The 15567-nt window shown below is 39.1% G+C and overlaps 1 long non-coding RNA gene across 1 annotated transcript in view; it reads left to right on the plus strand.

Annotated features, from left to right (window-relative positions):
* Window positions 1-341: 341 nt before the first annotated feature.
* The window catches only part of LOC113459778 (uncharacterized), a 572931-nt gene continuing 557705 nt past the window's right edge, over window positions 342-15567 (plus strand). Inside the window, exons 1-2 of the long non-coding RNA XR_012581053.1 lie at window positions 342-478; window positions 581-679. This is a non-coding gene — a long non-coding RNA (uncharacterized LOC113459778). The remainder of the gene's footprint in view (window positions 479-580; window positions 680-15567) is intronic.

Genomic DNA, 15567 nt, shown 5'->3' on the forward strand with positions numbered 1-15567 from the left:
AGTGTAATATAGCATAGTTTCAATAAAGCAATTGTTCAGCCTTCTGAATCATGGAGTCAGAGCACATTATTCCCTGCCTGGGGGATCGCCTGAATCGATAATTTTCTACTTCAGTTTTTGTGCATCTGTGAATGGCCACAGATCTTCAGAAACGAGTATCAGGAAAAATATTTTACAGTGGAATTTAGGGGAAAACTAAATGATCTGAGTCTGGGCCTAGAGTGTCTTTACCTCCATGTTACAAAATAATTAGTTACAACACAAATAATGCCCAAAGGCATGCCATAAGGGAAGTGGAGAAGTGAAGAGCAGAAGGGCTGTTCAGGCTCCTCCCTGTTTCCCCCATGCAGGGCTTTATCTGTATTTGTTGCAGCTTGCTGGTGAAATACAATCAGTTCTGGGGGTTTCCTTGTGCCTGTTTCTTACCAGAGTACAGCTGGTACTCTGTATGTGGGGCTGCGGAACTGCAAGTGCTCCAGTTAGTTCCATTTCAGATATTAGAGTGAACATAATTTTGAATGTGAAATCGTGGCAGTGTTCTGAAATCACATGTGCCTTGTCTTTCACTGCATCCTTTTAGGTTCAGAACACCTAGAGACAAATGAGATGGAAAAAGGCCTCTGTGACACAAGTCCCTGCTGGCCCTGACTGTACAAGCAGGAAGAGACCTAGACAGAAGGTAAGAAAATCTTGTTTTAATTTTTAACTCTTGTAAAGCCTAATGAGGTGAGTTTAATTTATTTGGCTACTAGCAATGGTATTTAAATGAAGCACATAATTTGTTAAATACTAACAAATATGCTTCAGGCTGTACAGCTAATGTAATTTTTTGCTTCACTGGTAGCCTTGGAGGCATTTGATTTCCCTTAGCCCAAACTTCAACTTCATCTGTAAGTAGACCATACCAGCAGGTTTGATCAAGCATTTTTGTTTGTCACATTTGTAAAACACAGCATTTTAATTTCTTCTTTAGCCTACTGGACCCTTCCAAAGCCCATGCTGCCTGTCCATCTGCCATTTCAGATGTCAGTCCAGGCAGGAATGCTGAGTGAGCCACAGTGTTTGCTCTGTTCTTGTTCCATTGAACATCTTGTTGTGTATAATTCTGCTGCTTGGTTTGTTTCTCAATGGTGTTAAGATTAGGCAGTGGAGGAGTTTCTGACAACTGTAAAAACCATGTCTAATGGTTTTGTCAAACTGAAGGTTACAAATTTTAGTACCTTACTACAACTTTCATTGCAAGTACTTAAATGCACCCTGAACCTGTAAATTTCCTTCATTGTTTCTTGGCCTTGAGCCTGTATTTTGTTAGGGCATGCAGCATGGAGTCCTCTGGAACCGCTGCAAGCTAGATGCACACACCCTTGCAACCTCGCGCATGGAAGAGCTTGGGGTATTTGAATACATATTGGGTCCTATGCATAATTTATTATTTCAGTGTATTTCCCAAAGGCTGTGCAGTTATTCTGGGGGAGGGAATAAAGGGAGTATTGCTGGGTTATTTTCCTGACAGAATGTTGTATGAAAGTCCAGAGAGCTATTTTAAACATATGATAAATATAAAACTGGACTAAGAGGTACTTTGAATGAGAATTTTTTTTTGGTGAAAATTCTTTTGATATCAAGCCACATAAATATTGAGAACTTAATAATGACTTTAGTTGCAGAGATTTTGATGGGCATTTTAATATCAAAGTAAATTGCTATTAGAAGGAAAAATTAAATGCTTTCCAGCTATGAAACACTGCAATGAATATAAATTGTGGAGATATTGGGAATGGTTGTTGCACAGCAAGACCAGTCTTAAAAGAGGAAAGAAATCTTGATTGTAATAATTGTGTTTGTAAAACAAGAAAGACAACACAAAATTTTCAAGTAATATGCAGAATTAGTAAAATGTTCTTGCAGGAACATTTTACCAGGAAAAAAGGGAAATATTCTATTCCAGATAGGGAGAGGAAAAGCATTACTTGACTCACAAATCATCTGGAGGAACATTTATGTTCTCTGTCAAATATATGTAAATTAAACCATATTTTAAATATTTTCATGGCCAGATAGAACATGTCTCAAGGGCAATCCAAGGAAGGAGAACATTTGATAAGCACATGTAGCTCTGGGCAAAGCTCTGTGCGTTCCCACACAGCTGTGGTGCCAGTGAGCTCTGCACCATGCCACATGTTTTTTTTCCTTCTCCTTAAGCTCTGAATCAAATCCTTTTGAAATCAGTAGAGTTCTGTCTATAGACTTCAAAGATGAAGCGCTGTGGAGAAAGTGCAGGTCAGGATTCATTTCCTTTTGCTTTCCTTTTCCCTTAGTTTCCTTAATTTCAGAAAGGCATATGCTATATTGCATCTGTTCTCATACAGTCCTGGGCCATGAGCCACCAGAGCCTGGCATCATGTCATTGGGCTGTCAAAACAGGGAGGAGAACAGTTCTTCTTCTCTTCTCCTGGCTCCTTTAGTGTCTGGCTCCTTCCACCAGAGCTTTTTTCCCTTCTCATGATATAGAAGAAAGTATGTGTCATCTTAATGATATTATTTTTATGGTATTCTGGTTTTCAGCTGTGAGATGAACATCAGATGCTTACATGCTCTCTTTACCCACCCACAATGTGTGTACATGCATATAAATTCATACTGTACCATTGCTGCTATAAAATTTTTCAGAATTTAGAAATTACCATGAGTGGGTATTTATGGGAGAAAAGGAGAAACAGATGATGTCCCCATCTTGCTAGAGGGATAACACTATAGCTTAGCTTTTTTGCATCAAATGAAAGGACAAAGTGTTTCCTAGAAATCTGAAAACGTGATGAAATCTAGATCAATTTTGGAGGCTAAGTAATCCACTTAAAATTTTTTCCTTCCTTTCTCCATTTTTTCCCCAGTAGGGCCCAGACAAGTCTATGGCCATTTGAAAACCAGGGACCAAATATTATACCCTTTTCTCTCTCTGCTGCTGTCCTTCCTTGTGTCCCTTCCCTTTCCAATGCATTTTTTCCAAGCAATTTCACAGTTAGTGGTTGAATATATTTGTGAGACAAGTGGTATTGCTGAAAACATAACTCTTCCTCCCCTTCTTCATCCCAGAGAAAGAGCAATAAAAGCCCATCTTATACAAAGTATAAGATTCTCATAGTATACACTGGATGTAGTCTGAAGTTGGAAAGAAGTTAAACCAGGGAAATTTCAAGTTAATCCTATAAACACCATTGCTTGTGGGCCATCTTCCCTGTCTCCTGCTACTCTCTGTGCTGTGTCCCAGTACTTGAGCCCTTTTCCCTGGTCAGAGGAGAGCTCTGTATTCATGTGCAGCCCAGGAGTAGCACCGACAACCTGTGAAGGTGCCCAGGCAGATGTTGTTGTGGGAGAGGGCTGCTGGGGCCCCTCAGAAACAGCTGGTTAGACCTGATGAATCCAAAATTTATGCTGAGTTTATGTATGCAAGAAGAGTAGGAGATGTGCTTATGTCCGGTGTGTGACCACTGGTGGGTTTTATTAACTATGAAAGGTTTTACACGTTTTGCCAAAGCAGAAAAGAAAGAAAGCAAACAGTGTTCAGCTGAGCAGTGAAAGAAGCTGAGCTGGAGAAAACAAGCAACTACCTGTTGGAAGTTTACGCAACACATAACTGATGACTCAGTAAGTCTAGGTGGCAGACTACCGAGAAAAAATGGGACTGGCATTTTCCACCCCTGTGGTTCTATAGATTCTTGAAATAGAGGAGTTTGCTCACAAATTGCATTTTAAACTAGAGACGTGGGGAGTTGGAAAACAGATCATCTATCCATGGAATTTGCTGTTCCTGCCCAGAGGTCTGGAAGGGATAAAGTAGGGCTGCTGTATGAGCTTTGTGCCAGAGGAGTTTTACTCTGAGGACATACCTAGCAGGATCATGGCAGTTTTGTACACCAGGTTCTTTGCACTTAAGCTATAGTCATTGTGGCTCCCCCTTAAATATCTAGAGTGTGAGATTCTGGAAACACTGGCAAAAAATAATATTTTTTACAACACATCTTATAGTGGAAGGAGGACACTGAACAAGTCACAGAAACAGATGCATTTACTTTTTAGCTGCTATGAACAAAGCAAAAATACTTTCAAATGTGTTGAGATCTCACTGGGGAAAACAACAAAAAGAACCATCAACTAAGCAAAATTAACTATCCTAATTCAGAGTCTAGTGTGATAGCCACTATGACACTGAAGGGTCCTCATACCTGCTTGTAAAAGGCCATCCTCTGCCTTTTCTCCTTAGTGATTTCAGTGCAGCTGCCCCTCTCCTCATTCCCAGGAGAGAGGGGTGATGTAGGTGAATCCGTCAGAGGCCTGGAGTGCTCAGTCTCCAGACTCTTCAGAGGAAATTCTCTATAGCATTATGCAAACAATTCCCTACACCATTAGGTAGTGACTGAGATGGGAGTGATACCAGGAGCCCGCCTGTCGCTTAGAATCCCTCTCCCTCCCCTTCACATGCTTTAGCTGCAGCTGGACCCATTGGCCTGTGCATACTCACCCCTCTCTAAATGCCAGCTCCCAGCAGACATCTCACATCTTTCTGAGATTGAAACCATTAAAGAGTGTCATTATTATTAGCTGGCAGAATTTTACACACATCTGGAATGTGTGTACAACTACATCTATAAATATATATATATGATATATATGTGTTCAGTTTGGATTACCATTGATAACAACCTGTTAAGCTCTCTGCCAATAGATAGTTTAGGACTTGGGAATGAGAAAATAAAGAAAAAGTGTAGCATTCTGAATTTAAATATAAACTTCTGCATAAAAGTGTAGAATATGCCTTGTGAGTTGCACGTAGATGTGCATGTCATTTAGTAAGTAAAATAGTGTATTTTTAATGTCAGTTCTCAGTGTTGGTCCATCATGACAGGAGCAACAGCAATCTAAGAGAGTTTAATCACAGTAAGGGCTTACTTTTTCCCCTGGCCAATGGAGTCCACTATCCTCTAAGTGCATTCCCTTATTCTGGCCTTCCCTGTTTGCCTTTACATTTGTGTCTGCTAGAAAAAGAGCCAAAATGCTACAGAGATTAATTAACCAAATCTTCTTTAATCTATTTTTTTAAACAGCCATCATGTAAAAGTGTTTTTAACTGTCAGCTCTCCTTGCAAACAACACAATACAATTTGTTTTCATTCTCTTAGCTGATTTGGGCTGTCATAAATGCTAAGCCTTTCAGTAAATCAACTAATATTTAATACTTTACCTAACTATCTGCAAGCAAAAGGTCTTGCTTTTATTTTAATGTTAATATATTCATTTTATACAGGTCTTTTAAATTATTCACATCATATCTTAACAAGCCTCTTGGACAGAAAATAATAATAATAAAACAAACAGTATTCATGTATTCATTGATGGAGATTACCAGCTGTTTTCAATGAAAATGATGAAACAATGAAGAGCGACGAAGATGTAAACCAAAAGGATTACCTAATTATCAGTGTGCATGTGAAATAATACCAGCAGATTTGTAGATGATGCAAAAAAATGGCCATTTTCTGCTTGTGTAGAGTTAGGTGGATATTGCAATTTACCTTTTATTATTTTAGGGCTGAATCAGAGCCATCTGGAGTTCTACTGTAAAGGCATGAGAGAGAGATTATAAGAGCTCTGTTTTCACATTCTTTTGATACAATAATGGAATTCTGATAGAAAAAATAAGGAAAAGAAAGAAATTATTCTGAGAGAAATGAGAAGGTTGATCAGGGAATTTGGTTAACATTCGGACAAGTAGTTTTGAATTCTGGATTTTCAGTAATAGGTAAAACTCCTGAGAACTTGAGAAAGCCCATTTGATGTGAGGCTTTTGTTAAAAACATTTGAGAAAAAAACACCCCAAAACAAACTGTGAGTATGTATCTGCAATAGAAGGGGAGGAAATGGAAGAATGATTTATCTCAACTGAAACAAACATTGTGCAGCAGCATTGATTAGTTCCCTAAAGAATTCCCGTCATTTGCTCACTTGCACTGTGCACATAAATGGCCAAAGGAGCGCAAGTGAAATGATAGATCTGTGCACTTCAAATGCAGTTGTGCCATTCAGTTGAGCCTAACTGTTTAATTCCCAGATTGTGGTGTTTTATATTTGGGAAAAAAATACAATTCCGACCATGAGCTTTTTGAAAACAGTTTTCTTTGTTTTTCTCTTTTTATTATTACTAATTTATTTTTAAAGATAAAAGTAAGGAATTTTCTAAATTTGAAAGATATAAGAAGGATGAAAGACAGTTCCATAGCAGGGATGTGAGCCATTACCAAATGTCTTACATGACAGAGTCCAGAGCACAATGTTCAGCCAGTGCCTTATTGCTGGGCCTTTATAATCTGGTGAGACCAACTGGCCAAAGCAGTCTCCCTGTGGGATGGCAGCTCAGCCAAGGGCATCCCAGCTTCTGTTCAGGCCCTGCTATGGCAACCTGGGGACACTTAAGGCTGCCCCTCAGGTGTTGGAATCCATAAAATTAGAGAGTTTTGAGAAAGTTGTGAAAAAGGCCCCAAAAACAGCAAGGACAGTGAAATGCCAAAGCAGCAGAAAATGTTTTCTAAGCTGTAGTGCAGATGTGAGAAATGCAACAATAAGCCTATGTGGTTTGCTTTGCTAAGTTGCAAAACGTATATTCAAGTATTCATTTAGAAGGTTAAGTGTGAATAAAGCTCTGTGCTTTGTCTCTTATAAACGAACCATTGTATGAGAAAATAGGCCGCTATTGTTTTAGCCACAGTTACATTTGCTTCATATGGTTGGATAGAACTACTGTCAATATATTTTTGCCCTATGTGATTGGCTGAAACTTAGACTGAGACTGTCTTATGCTATGTTTCTTTGGCATTCCGTTTGATCAGTGAGCTGTTAGCATCTTTCTTCTCCATTGTCATAACAATGTAATTTGGCTGATGCTGAGAAAATAAAAGCTCTAGACGCTGATTTCAAGTGTCCTGTCCTGTTCGTGGCCGCATATAAACTGCCAGCGAAGCATCAGGGACTCCAGGCTAAGCTGGAGCTTTCCCAAAGTTCTGCAGCTGTTACCTGTAGGAAGAATGCCTTTCTGAAACAATGACTCCTCTCAGGGCTTAAATCCAGAGAAAATAAATGGCAGATAGAAGGGATTAGTGTCCTATATACCACAGCTGGTTTTCACAGCAGCAGGCAGTGTTGTGACAGCGTTTCTCAAGAACAAGTTGAGGGGTAGAATGACAGGTAAATTGAGAATCCTGCATAATCAGAGGTATTTACAGAAGCTAGCAGGATTCACTGGTAGGCTTTCTTCTGTGTAGGATGTGATGAAACTGTGTTTTTAAATCAGCAAGATATCCTCATGTAATAAATGTCCACACTTTTCCTCCTGTAGTTCAGCTCAATTATTCAGGATGATGTCAAACAACACACCTGCCAAAATTTATTCTAGAATATAAGGAGTTTCCATGGCATGGACCTAGTTTAACTGGGAATAATTCAGAAGTGATGATGTTCCAGCACATTCCTGTGTATGGGGAGCTGTTTGTCATTTTCTGTTTCAATGCAGATGCTAGCAGAGCACAGACCAGGAGATAAGTGTTTTAAATAGGGCATCCAATAGGTCTGAACCAAAGCCTTCCATAAATATTCAAGAAAATGCTGCTTCCCTTGAAGCCTGAGGCTAAATCTGTCAAACTGTGGTGGTTTGACCAGGAAGGAGTGGGAATTCTGGGAAGCTGTGGTCAAACCAATGAAAGTTTTAGGTTTGAGACTGGCACCTAGTGTAGCCAGTGGGGTTTGGACACACCTCCGAGAATACACAGGGGTTAAAAAGCAGGGCACTGCCCTTGGATCTCTCTCTTGGGACGTCGCTGTGAAGAGGTCAGATCTCTTCCCCCGTCCAGCCTTGCTGCTGGGCGGGGGGAGGGGCAGCCATGCGGTAGGCCCGGGGCCTGGACAGAGATGGGGGTGAGAAAGTTCTCAAGGATGGAAGGGTGGCGGAGCCCCAAGAGACATCGGGCAGCCAGTCCCCCCCCGCCCCAGGAGGGAGAGAGAGAGAACCGGCGACACCGACTGTGATAGCAGCCGGCCCAGGAGGAGAAGGGGGGAGGAAGAGTGCCCGGCCGGAGCGGCAGCATGTGGGCAGCGTGTGTGGGAGTGCCACTCCGGGACAGATAGAGACTGAAAACTTTTAACCCTTTCTTTCATGATTGGGGCCTTGCAAAAATGCTAATCCTCCTCGAAGCTGAATAAGAAGGGAGATAAGAGATGAGATGAGACAAGGACCTGGCCCGAAGAACGTGGAGATGATTGGATGGGGAGAGATGATTTGGAGTGGCCTTTTGGCTGGACTTTTCTTGTGGCCATGGACTCAGTTGTTCCTGTGACACAGACTGCATTTAGGGGGAGGCAGTGCCTCAAAACCAGGAGGGTTCATTCGTGAGGACCCCCCGGCCCCAGGGGGTTGGAAAAATATGGGGGGGACAGATGTCCCAAAGCAGAGACTGTGCCTTTTTGGAGTGAGACAAGGCATCCTTGAAAGACAACCCTAAAAGCAGCTCTGGCCATGTCTCAGTGGTGAGAGCACTGGGCATGGAAGGAATATGTCACAAGCGGCAAAAGGACTTTTTCCGGGCGGTGCCGAAGTGACAAGGAAGCACACGAGGTTTCAGTGTGTTTCCAGGAGAAGCCTATGGAACAAGAAGGACTCCTTTCCTCTTCATGAACGGCAGTTTGAGTATACTAAAGTGTGGGGCCAAGGCTGGGCAGTTGATGATTTGGGAGAATGTATCGGATTGGGAAAGTCAGGTAGTGGGGAGGAGGAAAATGGTTTTTTTTTGTAAGGTTTTCAATTTTTTTTTTTTCTTTTCCTTATAGTCTTTCCCTATTTTCCTGTAGTTTAAGTAATAAAGTGTTCTTTATGTTTAAGTTGGAGCCTGTTTTGCTTATTCCTGGTCACATCTCACAGCAGACACCAGGGTGGGGCATTTTCATGGGGGGCACTGGCTCTGTGCCAGGCTCAAACCATGACACAAACCCTGTCACTTCAGGAGAACTATACAGTTGAGCTCATTATGAACCTTGATTTTAAGTCTTCAAATCATCTGTTGCTATTAGGTAAAATCTGCAAATTATTTAAAGGAGTATTTTAATATTGAGCCATAATATTTGGTTAAGAAAATATGATTGAATTGCTGATATTGTTCCATATTTTGTTACGCCAAAAGAGAAAAAGAAAGGGTTTAAGAGAGATATGGAGAACAGAGAAAGAAGGAACAAGAGTGGCACACCAGAACTGCAATGATTTAAATGGGTATGGAAAAAAACAAAAAGTAATTACTTGTTATTTTTTTGAGCAAAGATGATTTACCTTATTTTTTAGAAAAAAATTTCAAACTGCAAATTTCTAAGTTATCTAAAATTCACACCTGTTCCATTCCCATTACAAAGAGAGAGGAGAGTGGAGTATCTGTTTGCATGATTTCCTTGTCTGTTGTTCTCCAGTTGTGGGGTTTTCCTTGGAAGGATGTGGTGTGACTCATCAGGTGAATATTCAGCTAGAATGAAGGGGTTCACACAGTCTCTATTTCATCTACCATCTATATTTTTATCCTTGCAATTATTTAGTTTATTCAGTGGGAGAGCTACGCCATTATTTTCTGTTGCTCTATAAATATAAATGAGAAACAGTTCTGTTGGTACATTTAAATAAGGTAAGCAGCAGAAGAAATTCAACTCAGAGTACATTGCCACATCAAACAGCTAAATCAGACTGCTGTAATGAAACATGTCTGAACTGATGCAGCTTCTTGCTGTTCTTCTGGAAATATGCCAAAAGTAGTTGAGGGGGGAAAAAATAAAGGGTGAAGAAAAAATAGTCAGATTTCCAGTATTTGAGCTCAAATTCCCTCCAAGCAGAGATCATTGAGACTGTGGGTTTTTTTCACTTTACTAATAAATCCTCTCTGGATGTGCCAGTCAAGACAAAGACTTGTAGGAATTGTCATGTTAACATAAGCTCTCATCTTGGAAAGAGCTATGTGTGCTGGACCTCCCTTAGGTGCAAGCATCACCTGGGTATTTGCACATAGTAGATCTTGGGCCAGATCCGAGCAGCATTTGCTGTAGAGCAGAGTATTTATTGCTGGGAATGGTCAGGTGGGGAGATGATATTCAGTCCTGATTCACAGAATCTCGTGAATCTTCTCTCGTATATATTGAGTGAAAACCTAATGATATTCTCTATTTCAAAAAACCCTAACAAATCAGCAAGTATAAGTTTCTGTCATGAGCATTTTATTCCTAAAATACTGATGTTTAGGACTTTATAAATTAGTTTGACTTGACTATTTAAAAAAAAAATTACAGAAAATGTTTATCTTTTTGGCCATGAAAATGTGAGAAGCAAGTGTAAACACAGAGAATGCTGAAGAGTTAGTGAAATGAAATGTGATATGGACATTTTGTTTGAAAATCAGTACGTCCTCTCTTTGGGAAGGAGAGTTCTTTCTGGGCTTTCTCTGTTAGGGGTACCTAGGTCCTTCCTGGCAGCATATTCATCAACAGCGACTCCAAGGAGGCCTGGATTGTTACTAGAAGTGCACTGCTGCCTTTGCAAGTAATATGTCATCACAGCTGAAATCAAGATTTGTCTGCATGGAAACCCCAGTTTTCTTAACTGGCTTAAGAAAGTGGGACAGCTCTCTTTTCAGGCTTTTTGCTGAAGGAAGTCGAATCATAAACCTTTAAAAGATGTCTGGATTTTTTTTTTTAAACTTGTACCTTATAAAGTTATACTGCTGGCATGTTTTGCAATTGAACTTGTTTCCTGTATTTGAGCAGTGTTATGTTTGGTAATTCATAACCATTCACAGAAGTTTCTGAGAAATGTTTTCATGTTTGTATGTAATACGATTGTACAAATACTAATTGCTTTCCTAAAACAAAATGTCTGACAGGCATTGCTGTTAAATATTTGGTGCCGACAGATCTGTAAAACATTAATGGTTTGCAGCTACAACATTTACCTACATTGGAATTTTCTATTGTGCATGTTATCATAAACCTAATTCTTGAAAGTTGGAGGCTTGTTCTAGGAGGGGAGATGTTCACATCTATTGACGACAGGAAACAAATTTTGACAACAGACTTTGGAGTAACTAATGAAAATAGCAAGTAAGAAAAGCCCAGACTAGTAAGATAACTTTTCCAGCAGTCATATCACAAGAACTACTTTTATACCCTTCTGCTGTAGTATTTATTTTGTGCCACTTACATTATTCATTGTTTGGAGGGTAAAATCTCTCTGAGGCTGGAAGACTAGTTATGAATTACCAAATTGTTCAAATCAAGCAGCAACAAACACAACAGGAAATAAGCTTGAGGCATTACAAAATATCTTCTGTTCACTTTTTGCTGTAGTAATGTGGCTAAAATGATTTATGATGCTACAATACCACCATTGTCCATGACAAACAGTAAGCACCACCTGTGGGTCTGTACTCAGGTTTTACTGAGGTGCATCTAGCTTGCTGCTGAGGCAAAAGGGTGTTTTTACAGTCAGATAGTAATTGATGGAATACATTATTCACACTTTTTAGGATCGGTGTGTGTGGGAAGATGATATCAGAGAACTTTAGAAGGAAGTGATAGTTATACCATCAATGTCTATCTATTTTTGTCCTACTTACAGCTCTTCCAAGTGTTTCTGTGAGAAAGCCAGATTGTTTGAGGGCACATGAACCTTTTGTGAGGGCGTGTGTTATTTTGTGTAATCTGGATCCCGCAAAAAGATTCATGTTGAACCTTCTGCCATATGATTAGACCATTTTGGTTCTGTTAGGACAATTAGAATGTACACTGAGGGATTTTTAAAGGGCTTTTCAAAATGCTGTACCTGGGAAATTATTATGTTGTATATTGACAGTAAATAACCAGATAGCTTCATATGATATACTTTATGCAGGGAAGATGGTTTCAATAAAGACAGTCAATGAAACCTGAAATTGATCTTGTGTTTAGCTTGATGTACACTTTGAGGCTGGCTTTCACGTTCAGCTCAGACCATAGTAGCATTCTCTTAAATTCTGTGCCCATAGCAGATGTCTATTAAATGAAATGTGAAATGCACTTAGACACCATACCAAACTTTATTGCTTCTTTTATAACAGCAACACTTCTGTGGTAGTAAAGGAATTGATTCTCTGGTCCGGATTAATACTGTTCTACTTTATAGAAAAAACAGAGAAAATTATCTATTCAGAAAAGCAGAGCAGTCTTAGAAGAAAATTCACCTTTAGATAATTAAATGCATAGTCTGTGAAGATATTTAAAGTACTTAAGTGGAACAAAAATACTCAATTCACAAGAAAATGAAAACCTGTGGAAAAGATTTGAAGGCAGAGAGAACATTAAAAATAAAAATGGAAATGTTGGTGCAAGTGTAACAAGATTCGCAAAGGCAAATCAACCAAGGCTAATAATAACGACCATTTCCATGTAATTAATTTGGGAGCTCAGCTCAAGACTGGGCACTGCTTGATGCAAAGGTTGCTGGGACTATCATTAAATCATTCTCATTCACTTAAAGAACATGATTATTTTCTTGTGAGTATGAGGAAAAAAGTAGATTTTCTCTTTCTGAATGACAGTATATATGCTCTTATACATATTCCAGACAGCACTTTTAAACACTTGAAAGATAAGTTGGGCTGTTTGCAAGGTTTTAGAAAAGTGAATGCATATATTCATATCTAGTTGAATTCTAGGTGCTTAAAAAAGGAGTACAGGATATGATTTGAAACTCTGATTTATTTTACAGAGACATCAAGACATTTCTGGCAGATAAAATGACTACTTCAAATAATAAGACAGTGCTAGATAAAATGTGTTGAAAATCATGCTTATAGCATAAACTTTCAATTGGCAATATTTTTTGAGTACTTTTAGAAGTCTTTGTGAGTGGGTAAGGAAATATGAACATTTACAGGAGGAATTAAAAAATCTACTACTACACAAAAAGAGTAAATATTAGCAGACACAAAGGAGTCCTCAAAAGTGAAGTAATGAAATAAAATGGTCAAATGTAGGATCATGGTGTGCTTTTGCAAATCTCTGCAAGGAGAACCACTAGTACAATATAGCCCAAAAAGAGTAAGGAAAAGTAGAGCAATTAATATGGAGGATCTGTACACAAAATGCTAGATTTTTTTTTTTTAGGTGCAAAGATGTTTTTTATTTTTATTTAAGAAAATAAAGCTGTATGTTTCCCTGAAACATTTTAATAGCTATTTTCAAATCCAAGAGATCATCCAAAGTATGGAAGAACATTTAGGAAAAAACACAGATAATTTGGAAAGTTTGCAGAAGTTAGGAATCAAAGTCATGAAACTTAGGAAGTGCTGCTATAACTCATGGATGATAACTCGGCTGCTTGTACATGATTAACTCCTGATAAAGATCAGAGTGATCCAGATGTGCAAATGAAGATGATTTGAGGAGGATGAATGACCTTTCTGTGGAGTAGGTCAGTGAGCAACTGAGTTTAGATTGGCAGCCTGCTTGGCTTCCTGTGTTGTGAAATGCTGGAGCACTAATGTGATGGATAGAGTCCAAAATAATTTATGGTACTTTGTCTGCAAGGTCACCCCGCCTTTACATGCAGAGGGTAGGTATACATAGAATAACATCCCCATTTAAGATATTACTTAGTTTCTATTGCTTCTGTTGCTGAACTATGAGACCTAACCAAGTATATTTTTTGGATTGCCTTACTCTGCTATCTAGACCAGGTTTAAGCAACAGTGAAAGGAAAAATTCCATGTATTTTAACAATGACATGGCAGCAGGCTTAGATAGACCAGCTCTTTTCAGCCTTTCTCAAGAATACCTTTTCAAAAAGGACATCTGCTCCCACAAACTTCAGGTCATAATTTGTAATTCTCAGATAGGGAGTTTGCTGTGTTTTTCTCCAGAGGAACCTTTGTGTTGTAGTTTTCTGTAAGAGACTTTGCTCTAGAAGCTGAATCCAGACAAATAAAAGAGCTGCTATCAAATGTTGTCCTCAAAAGACTGTGTTAGTTATTTGTGGAAAGGTAGCATGCAGGGAAGAGAGCTAAAAGCAAACAGGGACACACCTTCCTTCAAGCCTCAGTGTTTGTATTTCTCTTTCAGGTCTGTCAGGCCTAACTGATTATAAACACTCTCACCTCTGGCTAAGCAAGGACTCACTTTATTTCCTCCAAGAGACAAAGTCTTCTTTCTTAGTCTCGACGGTTAGATTTTTGTTTAGTCTAACGTACTGTATAGAAGAAGGTCTGTGTATGGGGATACACAGACCTTCAGACCAATAAATTTCTCCACAAGCAAGGGCTTTGAACACCTTGGACAGAGGAGCAGCTTCAAAGGTGTGGGTAATTTATGGAGTTTTTATTATGAAAGACGTTGCCTGCCTTTTTGTGTATTTTTAGCGAGCTGATGCAGATTCCTAAATTCCTTTGAACCCTCTGAGCAAAAAACCCCATCATAATCAAATGAAAAGAATAGATTCTACTTCTGAAGTATAATGGGCATTTACTGTAGTGGTTGCAGAAATGAGTTAAAAATACAAAGAATTATGGGGTTAGGGTTTTTGTGTTGTTGTTGTTTACTTGCTTGTTGTTGGGGTTTTTTTTATGCAACTTTCTTCTCTTTTCTTGCTGGCACACTGTATTTCTTTTTCTAGCCTAGCACAGATGCTAGAAGATTTTCTTGTGCTTTCTCTTCTGTCTTCATGGAAAAGCCTTGTATTGATTTAAAGATCGGTCAGTGAAGGTAAACAGAGTTCTATCATCTCAAGAAAGAACCAGCTAGAACATAAATCATTGCTACACGTCTTGGGCTCAAACATGCCAAAACACTGAGCAACAGCAGGACTACAAAACGCGTCAAATAAAGTTAAGGATATCCCAAAATAAAACCAAAAAAGTGTCCACCATCAGGGGTGTCATGTTTAGACACTCATTTTAGTACTTCTGAAAGCTTGTTCTAAAGCTACTTGTCTTAGCAGCAGCTTCTTAAAAATAACGTATGCATTTGGAAAACCAATTAGCTGAGTTAAGTTGAGGTTTTAAGCTTTTAGAAATCCTGTTATCCCTTGAGTGTGATAACTGTGAAATCATGTGTAAGTTACCAATTAAGCTCATCTGTGTTTTTTTAATGAGCAAGAAAAAGATCAGATATATTTGAATCACATTCAAGCCAATTACATTCCTTCCAAACAAATAAACTGAAGCTGTTAATGGATGTGACTTTTCCCTAGGCTTTTAGTTACCAAATCCACCTCCCTTTGGTTGTTTCTCTATATCATACCAAAGACATAATGTTTCCTTGTCACATTGCAGCTGATCTGCAGCCCCTAAACTCAATCAGCCTAGAAGTAAACAAATCCCTGGGTAAACAAAGATAGGTTGGATTCAAACCTATACAGAGACCCTCAACCAAGCTCATTCAGCCCTAAATACAGATGTATCATGGGCCAGGGATTGAGCAGTGTTAAGACCTCAACCAATCCTGTGTAAGCACAAGACATTTGAA

The sequence above is a fragment of the Zonotrichia albicollis genome, chromosome 7, assembly GCF_047830755.1.
Source record: "Zonotrichia albicollis isolate bZonAlb1 chromosome 7, bZonAlb1.hap1, whole genome shotgun sequence".
NCBI classification, from domain to species: Eukaryota; Metazoa; Chordata; class Aves; order Passeriformes; family Passerellidae; genus Zonotrichia; species Zonotrichia albicollis.